We start from the raw sequence: 13725 nt of genomic DNA, 5'->3' as shown, positions 1-13725 counted from the left end.
TCTGAGAAGGCTGTGGCCCTGATGCCATCATAATCAGCCAGTAATAGCTTAGCTCACAGTCAGCACCATGAGGAGAAGGCTTGTTCAAGATTGGGGCTCTGACTATTGAAATAAAAATAATTTTTTTCCAACCTCCCATCAGAACACATGCCCAAATTCAGAAACTATTTTAAAAGGTCATAGAGAGCTATGAGTCCAAAACCAGGCAGGAAAGGAATTGGATATTTAACAAGTGTCTGAATGGGGGAGCCCCACTAAGCTGAAAAGCAACAAAATGACAACAAGAAAGCAAAAACCAACCAATTTGACTACATTAAATATTTGCAAAGTCAAACAAAAGCACCAACAGAACCAAAAGGCAGAGAGGGTAAACTCTTTGCAGATCCATATGTAAAAGGACACACTCAAAACCTTATCAGTAAAAATGCAACAGATTAGTATGTAATTCACCTAAACAGAGTTTATAGATGAGGAAGTCGATTGACTCAAAATTTTCTTGGAAAAATATTTATCTTTAAATTTGAATACCTAGTACCATGCCTGACACAAAGCAGACATTCAGTAAATGTTGTGTAAATATATAGGCCATTTGCCCTTTCTTAAAACTTTTCATCTCTCTCCTTCTCTTTGACTTACATTACTTTTCAGAAAGTCTACTCCAATTCACATTCGCCTTCGCACTAAATAAAACTGCCTATTCCACTGTATCCTCATCAGCATTGGGTATTCTTAAACTTTTCTCCTAATTTGTTGGTAAAAGCGTGTCTTTCCTTATTGTATTTCATTGTTGGCCTTCACTTATTAATGAAACTAAATAAGATGTGGTGCCTGATCTTGGACATTCATAAAGGTAAATACATACAGATACTAAAATGATAGTTAGTAAGAAGATGGCCAGAGATATGCTTGGAACATGGGCAAAACATGGAGCCACCTGCCCTAGGGAGTTTGGGATAATGTGGAGAAGCTGCTAGAGTTAGGATTTGGGTCATGGAGAATTTCTGAGCTGGGATGAGAGGAAGTAAGAGTAGGCATTACAGAAGAGAGGATGAAAGGGCTGTCACCTAGTCTTCCTGTCTGTATAAATCGGAGGCAAGAAAGATCAAAGGACAAGGAAGGTAAGAAGGAAAAATGTCCACTGATGACCTTGACTAGAGCTGTTGTCAAGTTGGAAAGTTTGGAGCTCACAAAGGAAGGGTGGACAACTCCCAAGGCAAGAGGTAGATGGAGAATGAGGGATGAGCTTAAAGGAGAAGGTGCAGAGTTTGCGGAGCAGGGCCAGACACTGAGCTGTGATTGACATTTTAGGGATGGATGCAGGAAGAGGATTCTTCTGAGGAGACTGAGCAGGCGGGGCTGGAGGAGAAGAGCAAAAATGTGGGGGTCCTGGAAGCCCAGGGAAGAGAGTTTCCACAGGTCAGGGTGGCCACTGGTGGGCCAGATGCATAAAAGTCAAGGAGGTGAGGGCATCCCCTGAATCTGGCCTTTGGGGACCTTTGCCACAGCAACTTTGGGGAAGGGGCAGAAGCCCACCTGAGTCGGGGGTGTTCTGAAATCTGATTGACAAGGCAGGAGGGAAAAGGGACGGGGTACACGGGGCTCAGGGAAGGTGCTGTTTCGTACAGGCTGACATTTGGAGGGAGGAGGGCTGTGTGAGCCCGGATATGAAGAGCAGGAACAGGTAATGAAAGGAGCCCTAGAGTGTGGGATTAAGTGTGGAGGTGAACGGATTAGTTGTGTTGGTGGCTAGGGACAAAATTGAATCATGTACATTTTACCAGGAAACTAATCTCCATGTTCTTCTGGAAGCTTTTTTTCCTGCCCCCTGGGTTCTGACTACAGCTCTAATTAGCAGTGGTTTCATCCTGCCTGTGTCTGGGGCCATGTCTTATTCATTTTTGTACCTTTTGGCACCTAGCAACAGGAAGCGGGCTAGGTAGAGGCAGAATAATTACTTTCTGCTTGAAATCAAATGTCTGAAATAGAGATTCAGAATTTTTTTACCACAGAAATTTTGTGACGATTCCCAGGGAATCAATGAACAAGAGAAAAAAGTTAAGATTGAGGCTTCTGCATGTCAGGCTATCTGGGTCTCAGGAAGTTCACTCCGTACTCTAGTGTGGGCGCAGCTCTTTACAACTTATATGGTAGGGTCATGACCATTGTCTGATCTGGTCATCACGACCCCGTCCTTCCACCCCTAGCGAGGCAGACAGCCACCATTAGTCCCATTTTACAGGTTAGGAAGCCGAGACCAGAAGGCAGGTTAGAGGTAGAGAATGATGATGGGCAATGAAGCAGTGGAGTGGGTGGGGACCGAAGTACAGTCTTAAATGCTGCATTTAGGGTCTTAACCACGACTCCCTGGTGGTATCTCATAGACATTGAATGATTCTAAATACTTCTTCCATATTTGGACAGAAGTCAAAGTCAAGAGAGCTCAGGCCCCTGACAGGGCCTGGGTGATGTGAGGCAGGACCTGGAGGAGGGACCTCTGTGACTTCTGTTGATTGCAGCCCAGGTCTCACCATGGTCACATAAAATAAGGAATAGGAAATTTTCCTAAATGTAACAAGGGACATTAGAGAGTAATAAGGGTTGCTAGAAAGCCCAAACCCCTAGACATCCATTATGAGAAGTAACTAGTCCAGAGGCAGGGAGGATGCCACGTCCGTACAAGAGAGGGAGAGGCCTGAACTAGACCAGTGGAGATGGAGGGAATTAGGTCAGAAACTTGTATAGATAAAAACCAGAAGTAATTGGCAAATTAGATTAGCCATTAGGGTGAGAGAGAGGGTCAAGACAAGGGTGACTTGAAAAGATGGTGGAGAGGCCTCTGGGATGGAGAACACAGCATGGGGGGCTAGTCTGAGGAGCAGGACGATGGACTCACATACAGCCAAGGGGTCAGGGTCACAGCCAGGTAGAGTCCAGCAGGCACTTGGATCTGGGGCTCAGGAAGAAATTTGACTGGAAGTACTGGCCCAGTACCATGGCCTCTCAGAGGGTAATGGGAACCCTAAGAATGAGTGAGATCACCAGAGAGAGACTGGGACAGAGCCCAGGCCAGAATCATGAGTTACAGTGACATTTGGGGAACCAATCAAGGTGTGGGCAGGCAACAAAGAAAAAGAAGCAAGGGCCTGAGAGGTGCCACAAACAACTAGGAGAGTGGGTTACCATGGAAACTAAGGTAGTGAAGAGTTTCAAGGAGAAAGTAATCAACACTGTCAAATGCAGCAGAGAATTCCAATAAGATAAAAACAGAGTTTTTTTCTTTGGATTTGATGATTAGTAAGCTTTTGGTGACCTTAATAAGAGCATTTTGGGGGAGCGATGGGACATAAGCTAGAATGTCGAGATGTGAGGGGGAGGTGAATCCGTCACTAACAGTCCTTTGAGGAGTCTGGAAGGAAGGTTTCAAGATGTGAAGGATAGGGGTGGGGAGATTGAGCATAGGAAAGACATGAGCAAGTTTATAAGCAGACATCAACTCCCAAATGCGATATGCATTGCTTAGTGACAAAAGTTTATTCATTCCACATTTTCTAATTTAGCACCTATTATGTACTTGGCAGTATGTGTAGCACTGTGGCTACTTTGGTGAATGAATTAAAAATAGAATCTCTGTTCTCATGGAGCTTGTGTGGTGGTAGGGAAGAAAAACACGAATCAGATAAATCACACAAATGTACAATTTCCAACATGGGTAGGCACTCCGAAGGAAAGGTACCAAGTGCTGGAGGGTGTACAACAAGGGGACCTGCCCGGGGCGGACTCCAGGAGGCTTCCCTGAAGAATAACGTTTGTACTGAGTTGTTAAGGGAAAGGAGTTAACAGAACAGAGCAAGTTGGGGAAAAGCATTCTGGGCAGAGGGAACAGCCTGTGCAAAGGGAGGTGAGATGAGATCAGAGGGGCAGGCGGTGCTGGCTGTGCAGAGTTTTGGAGACCAGGGCTAAGCTCCTGAGTATATACTGAGATGTACATAAGGGAAGCAGGGTTAAGACCAGCCCGAGTATGTTGCTATAATCTGATACAGGCTTTTCTGTGGAGAAATCATTAGAGTCAGCATGGGGAGACTTGGAGACCAGTTAAGAGGCTTTTATTGTCATGGCGGCCAGGATCTGGACACAATCAACCTATTCTGGTTAGTCTTGGTGCTGGGTGGAATGAAGAGGGGCAAGGAGAAGGGGTATTTAGGATGATACCTGAGTTTCTGTCTTGTCTTACTGGTGAGGTGGCTGTGCCATTCTCGGAACTGGGGAGCACTAGAAAGCACTGGGTCTGTGAGGCAGACCCCAAATCTGGCGGTAGGCAGCTGGGACATCCAAATGGAGATGGAGAGGAAGTGGCCAAATACATAGATCCAGAGCGTAGAGTGAGAAGTTACAGAGACCTGTTCAGAGCTCCTGAGGGATCCTGAGTGGAAATGTGCATTGAAGTAATGTCAGGTTTCTGGAGCATTCTGAGGCTCTGAGGACTGCTGAGGAAGAAGAAGCCAGAGTGGCTTTTCAGCAGAAAGATGGAGTGGTCAGCAGTCAATATGTGCAGAGAGATCAGGGGACAAGGGCCCATCTGTGAGCCCCACTAGTACGCTACTGCACAATCACCAGGGTACTCCCAGAATTGGGCAGCATGATGGCCATGTTGATTGGCAACCCCCCCCCACCCCATTTCCCCCAGAGCTTATGAGAGACCTCTGAGGACCTTTACCAGAGACTGCTGGGTGAAGGGAGTCGACCAAGGAGAGAAAGGAGGAAGGAGCAAAGTCTAGGGCTTTTTAATTTTCATTTTAATCTTAAAGAACAGTGCTGGCAGATAAATATTCTCAGGGAAGTGAGCCTGAGCGATGAAGTGATTAAGGATGTAGACAATTAGTAAAATGTGCTCCCAAAGGGGCTGGGATCAAGTGTCGAAGTGGATAAATTAGTTTGGGGCAATAATGTGTATTTGACTGAAAGGGGCAAATTTAAATTATTTACCTTTTATAGAGTAACTTGATCTCCATGTTCTTTCGGGAGCTTTTACATGGCCTGCGTACTCACTACAGTGCTAATTAGCATGTTTTCTCCTGTCTCCTAGCTGGGATCCTGTCTTATTATTTTTTGTGTTTCTCAGCACCTAGCAACGAGCAGTAAGCTCTTTGGGTGCCGAATCAGTATTTTCTGCCCTGGAATCAAATATCTGAAGTCGACATTCAAACTTTTGACCAGAAAGAATGTATGACAATTCTCCAAAAGTTAAATGCAGGGAAGAATTGGGGCAGTAAGTCATGGGAGGCAGGGATTTGGACAGGTTGGGGGAGAGAAAGTAGAGGAGTCAGCTCCCCTCATCCTTGTAAGTTCTGTGCCATTTCTGCATGTTTATAGTCACCATCTCATATGAACTTCACATTCCAACACAAGACAGAGGATTACCACATGTCACAGAGGAGAAAACGGAAACCGGAGAAGCAAGAGCCTTACTGACATTGAGCACAAGTGGCAGGAACAGGCTTCAGATCTTAGTCTATCCAGTATCACAGTCCTTCCCCTGGGACCAGGTTGAGCTGGAGAGGAAGAAGGGTCTGTGAGGTCCTGGTGGGCATGATCCACAGGCACAGGGTTAGAAATGTGTTCCAAGTGGAGACCTACTAAATATTAAGGCATCCTAACAAACTGCAAAGATGAAATCTGTGGTGCTGGCACTAAAGCGGTTGGCGTGCTTGTTAAGAAGCCTCCCCACCGTGTGAGTGATAAAGACATTCTCTATTTGCATCTAAAATTTCTAGATTAAAAAAAAAAAGTTTTTCTTAAACCTATGTGAGATGTATTTTCATGTGTGGTGTGACATAGAGATCTAACTTGATCTTTTTCCAAATGGTGAGCACCATTCATTGTCCTCATACCATCTTTTCTCCCAGTTCCCTATGTCTAGACTCTGTTCAGTGATGTCGATCTGTTTGTCTACTTCTAGGCCAATGCTAGATTTTAAAGAGCAAAGCTTTATCTCACTACCTGATAAGGTAAGTACCCCTCCCTTCCTGGCCCTTTATGCTTTTTAAAAATTACCTTGGTCATATTACACGTTTCCTTTTTCACATACATTTTAGAATCAACTTGTCAAAGTCTCATGAAAAAAAAAATCTGTTGGAACTTTGAGTGGGATTGCATTGAAGGGAGCAATAACATCTTTAGGATATCAGTTCTTCCCATCTGTGAACATGGTATCTGTCTCCGTTTAATCAGAGTTTTATTTGTTTAGTTTGTTTTTTAATGCCTTTTAATAAAGGCTGGTTGCTTTTGTCATAAAGGTTTTTCACATGTCTTAATAGATTTATTCCTGAGTACCTTATCAGTTTTGTTGCTTTTGTGAGTGGCAAAGTTTTCCCTTTTTTTTTTTTTTTTTTTTGGCTTTCCAAATTTTAATCAGTTTACTAATCATGATGCTTTATTCACAGACACACTCAGAGTAAATGTGCTTTAGTCCCTGGGCACACAAATGAGAACACAGCACACATGTAAAGCAGAGCTAATTGGCTGGAAATGAATTAAAATTTTTGAATTAAATTTTAATTATACAAGCAATACAGGAATACATTTTCCTTTAAATAAAATTAGAGCTTTACAGATAAATCTCTACCGACCTCCCTCACCCCGCCTCCGCCTCCGCCTCCGTCCCCCATTCAGAGGTAGTTGCTCTTTGGCTTTTGCCGTTTACCCAAAATGTTTTCCCATCCTATTAAAACATATCTTTTATTCTCTTTTTGTGTGTTTGTTTGCACAGACATCATGTGTACACACTGGAGGTGTTGCTCTCATCTCAGTGTGCCTGCCTTACGGGGCTCCCGGTATAGCCTGCCGCAACGGTGCGGTGCTCCCGGCAGCTGGCGGCGAGCAGCCATAACCGATTACACCACGTTTGATTTTCTTGCTTCCTCCTGATTGACTATTAAAATGTTCCCAGTGTCCCTCCATTAAGACAAATCTGTAAGCGGTTCCTTGGACATTGGCCATTTGCACACATACAAGTGTTTCTCTGGGAGATACTTAGAAAAGGAATTGGATGGGTCATGGGATATACACTTCTTTAGTTCTAGCAGAGACTGCTAAAATATTCTTCAAAGTGCCATACTAATGGAATCTCCCGCCAGTAGTGTGTAAGTGGCCATTTACCCAGACCATCTCCAAGTTTTACATTTTTAACCAGTCTGATGAATGAAAATAGTATCTTGGTTTAGTGTGTATTTTGCTGAATTACCTGCAAGACTGAATTCTTCATTTGTTTACTGTCCATTTATATTTCCTCTTCTGGATTGCGTGTCCTGTCCATATCCTTTACCTATTTTTTTTTAAGTTTTTTTTTTTTTTGCCTTTTTGCTATTAATTTTTTAGTTCTTTATACATTTTGAATACTAGTACCTTGTTATGTATACCACACATGTTTTCTACGTTGTGATTGTCATTTAATTGTATGATGTCTTTTGTCTTAGAGAAATTTTACATTTTAAACAAATTTATCAATCTTACATTTAAGCCTTTTGTACAGTCTTATTTAAGAAAGCCTTCCCAATATCAGGTCAAAAGCGTTTTCTGTATTTTCATCTCTAAATTTTATAGTATATGTATATGTATATGCAAATCAAGCATGGTGATTAGTCAATGAGTTGAAACGGAATACTATATATATATATATATACTTAAGCCTTTATACTACATACAAAAATAAATTCCATACCCATGAATGTTAAGCTCTAATTTTAATTCTGCCTCACCCCCAATGGATAGGTAATTGTCCCAACACCATTTATGGAATAATGTATCATTTCTCCACTGATTTAAAACTGCTGCCTTTGCCCGATGATAAATTCCAATGCGGGTCTATGTCAGAGCCCTTTCTGGTCCACTGATCTATTTGTCTACTCCTAAGCCTGGTAATATGCTTTGCTAACTGGCAGGACAAATCCCACCCTCTTTGTTGCTTTTGCAAAATTGCCTTGGTCATCCTTGCATATTTGTCCCACCACATGAATTTTAAAATCAGCCTGTCAAGTTTCAGAAAAGGTTCTGCTAGGATTTTAATTGGGATTACATTGAGTGTATGGATAAGTTTGAAGAAAATTGGTGTTTTCATCATGCTGAGTCTTCCTACCAATGCACATTGCTGTGTTTCTCAGTCTCGGGTCATCTTTTATGTCTTTCAGGGCCGTTTTATGGTTCTCTGGTCAAAGTCTTGCATATTTCCTGATAAGTGTATTCCTAGGTTTATTATAGGTTTTACTGTCAACTGAGAATAGGATTCTCTCTCCCCTTATTTGTTTGGCTCTTTTTCTTTAGTATTCCGTTTCAACTCATCGACTAATCACCATGCTTGATTTGCAGACATACACACAAAGTAAACATTCTTCCTCCCTGAGCACAAATGTGGGCACAGCCAAATACAGAGCCAGCATAGTTGGCTGAAAACAAATTAGAATCTTTCCAAATTATACTTTAATCAAACAAGTAAAGCATGAATACATTATCCTTATTAAAAGTAGAACAATATGAATATAGCTAAAGTTTTCTTTGGTCACCTAAGATCCGGGTCCCTTCCCCTTCCACGGAGGTGGCCACTGTCAGAGTTTTATGTATCACCCTCCATATAGTATTGATGGAGGCATTTTGGATAAATTATACTATCTCATAGGTATTGTACTGTATCCTACATTTTTCATTCCATCTTACATTTTTGAGAACTGCCCATGTTGGTTGGTATAGCAGTTCTTGTTTGCTCCTTTCAGCAGCTGTATAGTACTCCTTCATGTGACTGTACCATGTTTCCCCTTTTCTAGCATCCACAGACCCTGAGAGGTTTCCTCCCTAGTATGAAGAACACTGCCAGGAACATCCTCCTGAAAAGTTCCTATAGGGGAGGTACTGAGAGTGGAATCTGGCCTTTATTATGTCCACTGTTCTGGTTTTAACAGACACGGCCCAAGTTGGCTTCTGAAGTGGCTGTGAGGAGACCATAGTGTGACCAGTCATTTAGGAAAACACAAATTAAATCAAGAAGAAATCTTTTTTTTCCTAAGTGACTGGTCAGTCACACTGTGGCCTCCTCACAGCTTTTCTGGTCATTTATATTTCCTCCTGTTGGGATCATCTGTGTATATTCTTTGTCCATCATTTTTCTGGGTTGTCTTTTTTTTAATTGATTTATGAGAATTCTTTATATAGTTTTGATATTAATTCCCTGTCTACTCTATGCATTGAACATAATTTTCTACCATTCTGACCCTCATCTTCTAACTGAATTGTATCTTTTATTACAGAATTGTGTCTTTTATTACTTTTAATTTGTATGTCAAATTTAGAATCTGACCTTCAAAAGGCCCTCCATCAAATAAGATAGCAATCATATTTCTTACATTTTTTCTAAAGCCTTTATAGTTCTCTTTCTTGCATTTATATTTTATATTATTTTACGATTTTCACATTTGTCTTTACTGCATATGAAGCTTATTTTTAGTGTGATATTGGTGTTTAATTTTAATAAATTTCAAAATTGATAACCAATATTTTTCAATACCATTTATTGGGTAATCTGTCATTTCTTCAGTAATTTAAAATTGCTGCCTTTGCCCGATGATAAATTCCAATGCGGGTCTATGTCAGAGCCTTTTCTGGTCCACTGATCTATTTGTCTACTCCTAAGCCTGATCATATGCTTTGCTAACTGGCAGGACAAATCCCACCCTCTTTGTTGCTTTTGCAAAATTGCCTTGGTCATCCTTGCATATTTGTCCCACCACATGAATTTTAAAATCAGCCTGTCAAGTTTCAGAAAAGGTTCTGCTAGGATTTTAATTGGGATTACATTGAGTGTATGGATAAGTTTGAAGAAAATTGGTGTTTTCATCATGCTGAGTCTTCCTACCAATGCACATTGCTGTGTTTCTCAGTCCTGGTCATCTTTTATGTCTTTCAGGGTCGCTTTTATGGTTCCCTCTCTGGTCAAAGTCTGTATTATTTCCTGATAAGTAAAAGTATTCTAGGTTTATTATAGGTTTTACTGTCAACTGAGAATAGATCCCCTCCTTTATTTGGCCCTCTTTTTTTTTTTTTTTTTTTTTTTTTTTAGTATTCTGTTGAAACTCATTGACTAATCACCATGCTTGATTTCCAGACACACACGCAAAGTAAACATTCTTCCTCCCTGAGCACAAACATGTGGGCACAGCCAAACACAGAGCCAGCGTAGTTGGCTGAAAACAAATTAGAATCTTTCCAAATTATACTTTAATCAAACAAGTAAAGCATGAATACGTTATCCTTATTAAAAGTAGAGCAATATGAATATAGCTAAAGTTTCCTTGGCTACTCTCTGAATTCCTAGTTTCCTACCCCCTCCACAGTTTTATGTCTCCTTCCATAGAAATATATAGTATTGATGTAGGCATTTCGAACGAATCATCCTACTTTATAGGAATTTTACTGCAAGCTGCTTTTTTTCACTCAATTTTACATTTTTAAGATGCGCTCATATTGATACAAATGGCTCTCGCCCGTTCCTTTTAGTAGCTGTGTTGTATTTATTCCCATGGATGTAGCACATTTTCTCTTCCCCGAGAACTATGAACGTTTAGTTGCTTCCTTTTCTGTCTTCCATCTCATGAAGCACTGCAGAAAAACAGTATGTGTCTCTGCTGTAATTTTTCTCTAGGGTAGAGAAGTAGAATTTAGAGTCTGAAAGTTTCCACATTTTTAGTTTTAACAAATATTACCAAAATATCCACCATAATTTCTGTACCATTTAAACTTCCAGCCCGAGTGTATGAGAGGACTCTAATCCCCATACCATAAGCATATGTTTTAAATATTTGCCAATCTGATGAGTGAAAAATTGAATCATTTTTTAAATTCACATATACCTGTTTGCTGGTGAGATTTTTATATGTGAGTGGCATTTGTATTTTCTCTTTTCTGAAATATCTGTTTATTTTTTCTCATTTAAAAATTAGATTGTTTATCTAATTGATTTGTAGAATTTCTTAATATATTCTGGATATTACTCTTTTATATATATATATATATATGTAATATATATATATATATAACAAGTAATTTCTTCCAGCTTGTCTGTTACCTTTAACTCTTTGTAGGACCTTATGTTAGATGGAAGTTATCAATTTTGACATAATCAAATTTATCAATATTTCCCTTTATTCCTTTTATTTACATATCATGTTTAAGGCGTTTCCTTACTCCTAAGGTTTAAATATATACTGAATTCTTTTCTAATAGTTTTGTTTTTATTCGAGTCATTAATGCACCTGGAATATATTTTTATGATTGAAATGAGATATAATCTAACCTTTCTCCAAACAAACAGCTGATATTGCAGCGCAATAGATTGACTAGTTCATCCTTTCTCCACTGATCCGAAGTGAAACTCCCTCATGTACTGATCCATGGTGCTAGGAGTTTTGAGGCCCCTGTTCTGTTTCACCAATCTAAATATTCTTGTCTGTACCGGACTGTTTTATCTGCCGTAGCTTTATACCTTTTGATATCATTAAGTAAAATGTCCCATTTCATTGTGCTCCCTTTTCAATTATCTAACTATTACTGCACATTAAGTCCTTCACAGGAATTTTAAAACCCGCCTGTCTAATTCTGTGAATTTGAGATTAATTTGGAGAAAATTGACATCAATACAATACTGAACCTTTCAATCTACAGTAGAGCCTTGCGTTGATTCTGATCATCTTGTGCGTCCATCAGCTGCATATTATAGTTCTCTCCATAAAGAAGCTGCCCGTTTCCTAATGGATTTTATTGTTGTTATGAATGAGTTCTCTCCCTTTCTTGTTTTGCTTTTGCTTGCTACATTTTTCTAAATCTACTTACTAATCACTATACTTCATTCATAGACACTCACAAAGTAAACGTTCTTTCTCCCTGGGCACAAACATGCGAACAGTGCCAAACACACAGAGCTGGCATAATTGGCTGAAAATGAATGAGAATTTTTTCAAATTAAAGTTTAATGACACAAGCGAAACATGAATTCATTCGCCTTTTTAAAAAATAGAACATTGCAGATGAAGCTCAAGTCCCTTTTGGCCACCCACTGCCATCCCATTTCCTTCTTCCTCCCCAGAGGTAAACACTATAATGGGCTCAAATGTACTTTTCTAGACTGTCTAAAAACTTGTAAATACATAAATAGGTACCCACAGGAAATATATGGTACAGTTGTCTCAAATAATGAGAATCTTGTCTTTTCCTTTCCGGTTTTCATTGATATTCAATTTTTGTATTGACCTGGATTTCATTATGGTTACAGAATAGAATGTCAATATTATCACCCATTTCAAAGAAAAAGTAAAGATACAGAAGTTGGGAGCTAGCAATTGAGGGAAGAGGGTAGAAGGGACGACAGGGATGATAGTGGAAAGACGGGAGCTTCTGTGAAGGCACAGTGGACAAGGAGTGAAGGGGAAAGCAGATTCTTAAAATTAAAAAAATAACCTTCAGGAGTACTTTAAAACTGTGTATGGGGAAGCAGAGATGGAGCGGAGTGTTTTCCAAGCGACCTAAAGCCTAATCTACCACACGGGACATCAGTAGATCTTATGAACTGGAAATAGGTTTAGCAGATGCTGTTCAGAGAACTCTCATCACCCAGTTTTGACTAGGATCTCATAAGGAGACATCTTCAGGCAGCTTCAAGGAAGCACTTTCCTCCCTGATTAAAGAGATGCACCTGGAAAGCTTTCTCGGTCTTTCCCCTTTCTTTCTGCCTGGGTGAAAATGTGATGCTTGGAGCTCTAACAGCCATCGTGTGACCAGGAGGGGAAGGCCATGAGACAACAACTCTGCTCACTCAGAGTCTGGACACCTGAAACCACTGACTTCTGGATTTTTCATTCTTTGAAATAAATGTTCTTATTGTTTAAGCCACTTTCAGGTGTTCTGTTAGATGCTGGTGAAATCTTCCTTCCTAATACAAGGGATCTAAGAGCTTTTTAGAGCTGGAGAGGTTACCATAAGGAGCAGATCACACACTCTGGGGAGAGAGTTTGGAGGTGGGGAGAAGACAGCTCCTCATCAAGCCCTTCTATCCTCTTGGATTTTTTGTAACTATATGTATACATTATGTGGAAAGAAATAGAAAATTGGCTTTAAAAAAAATTCTGATAAGTATCAGGATGTAAACAGTGGTTGCCCCTGGGTACTTTAGGTACTTAGCAACTTTCTAAGATGTCCACAAATTATTTTTGTAATTAAAAAATATTTTTAGGCGATGACATATGAAAGAGGTAAGTTTTGGGCCCAGAGCTTAGAAGAGACTGCCCCAGTGAAATCCTGGGTAAAGACTTGGATTCAAAGGACTTGAGAGCTGGAGTCAGGGTTGAGGGTGGGGGGACAGGTGCAGGCAGAGTGGGCATGGATCTCATCTCTCACCTGGTCCACATGTGGCCAGCAACCTCCATGGAGTATTCAGGGGACAGCAGTGAGCCCAGCGTGTGTGGGACACACAGAATTGGGGGCATAGATGCAGCAGGAGGGAGAGCAGTGACAAATCAGCAGGCCAGCGCATGCAGGGCCTGTGTGTCATGTTAAGATTCGTAAAGTTGATGAGGAACCAGTGAATGTGCTTAAGCAGGGTGACAGGTGTGATCACTTTTTCATTTAGTCACATTTCTTTGCCAGTGAAAGAGGCTCAACTCAACCAGCTCAGGCAGAAAGACAACTCGA

The sequence above is a fragment of the Pteropus medius genome, unplaced genomic scaffold, assembly GCF_902729225.1.
Source record: "Pteropus medius unplaced genomic scaffold, Ma_sr-lr_union100, whole genome shotgun sequence".
NCBI classification, from domain to species: domain Eukaryota; kingdom Metazoa; phylum Chordata; class Mammalia; order Chiroptera; family Pteropodidae; genus Pteropus; species Pteropus medius.
The sequence above is the reverse complement of the archived record's forward strand: the minus strand, read 5'-3'. Positions refer to the sequence as shown.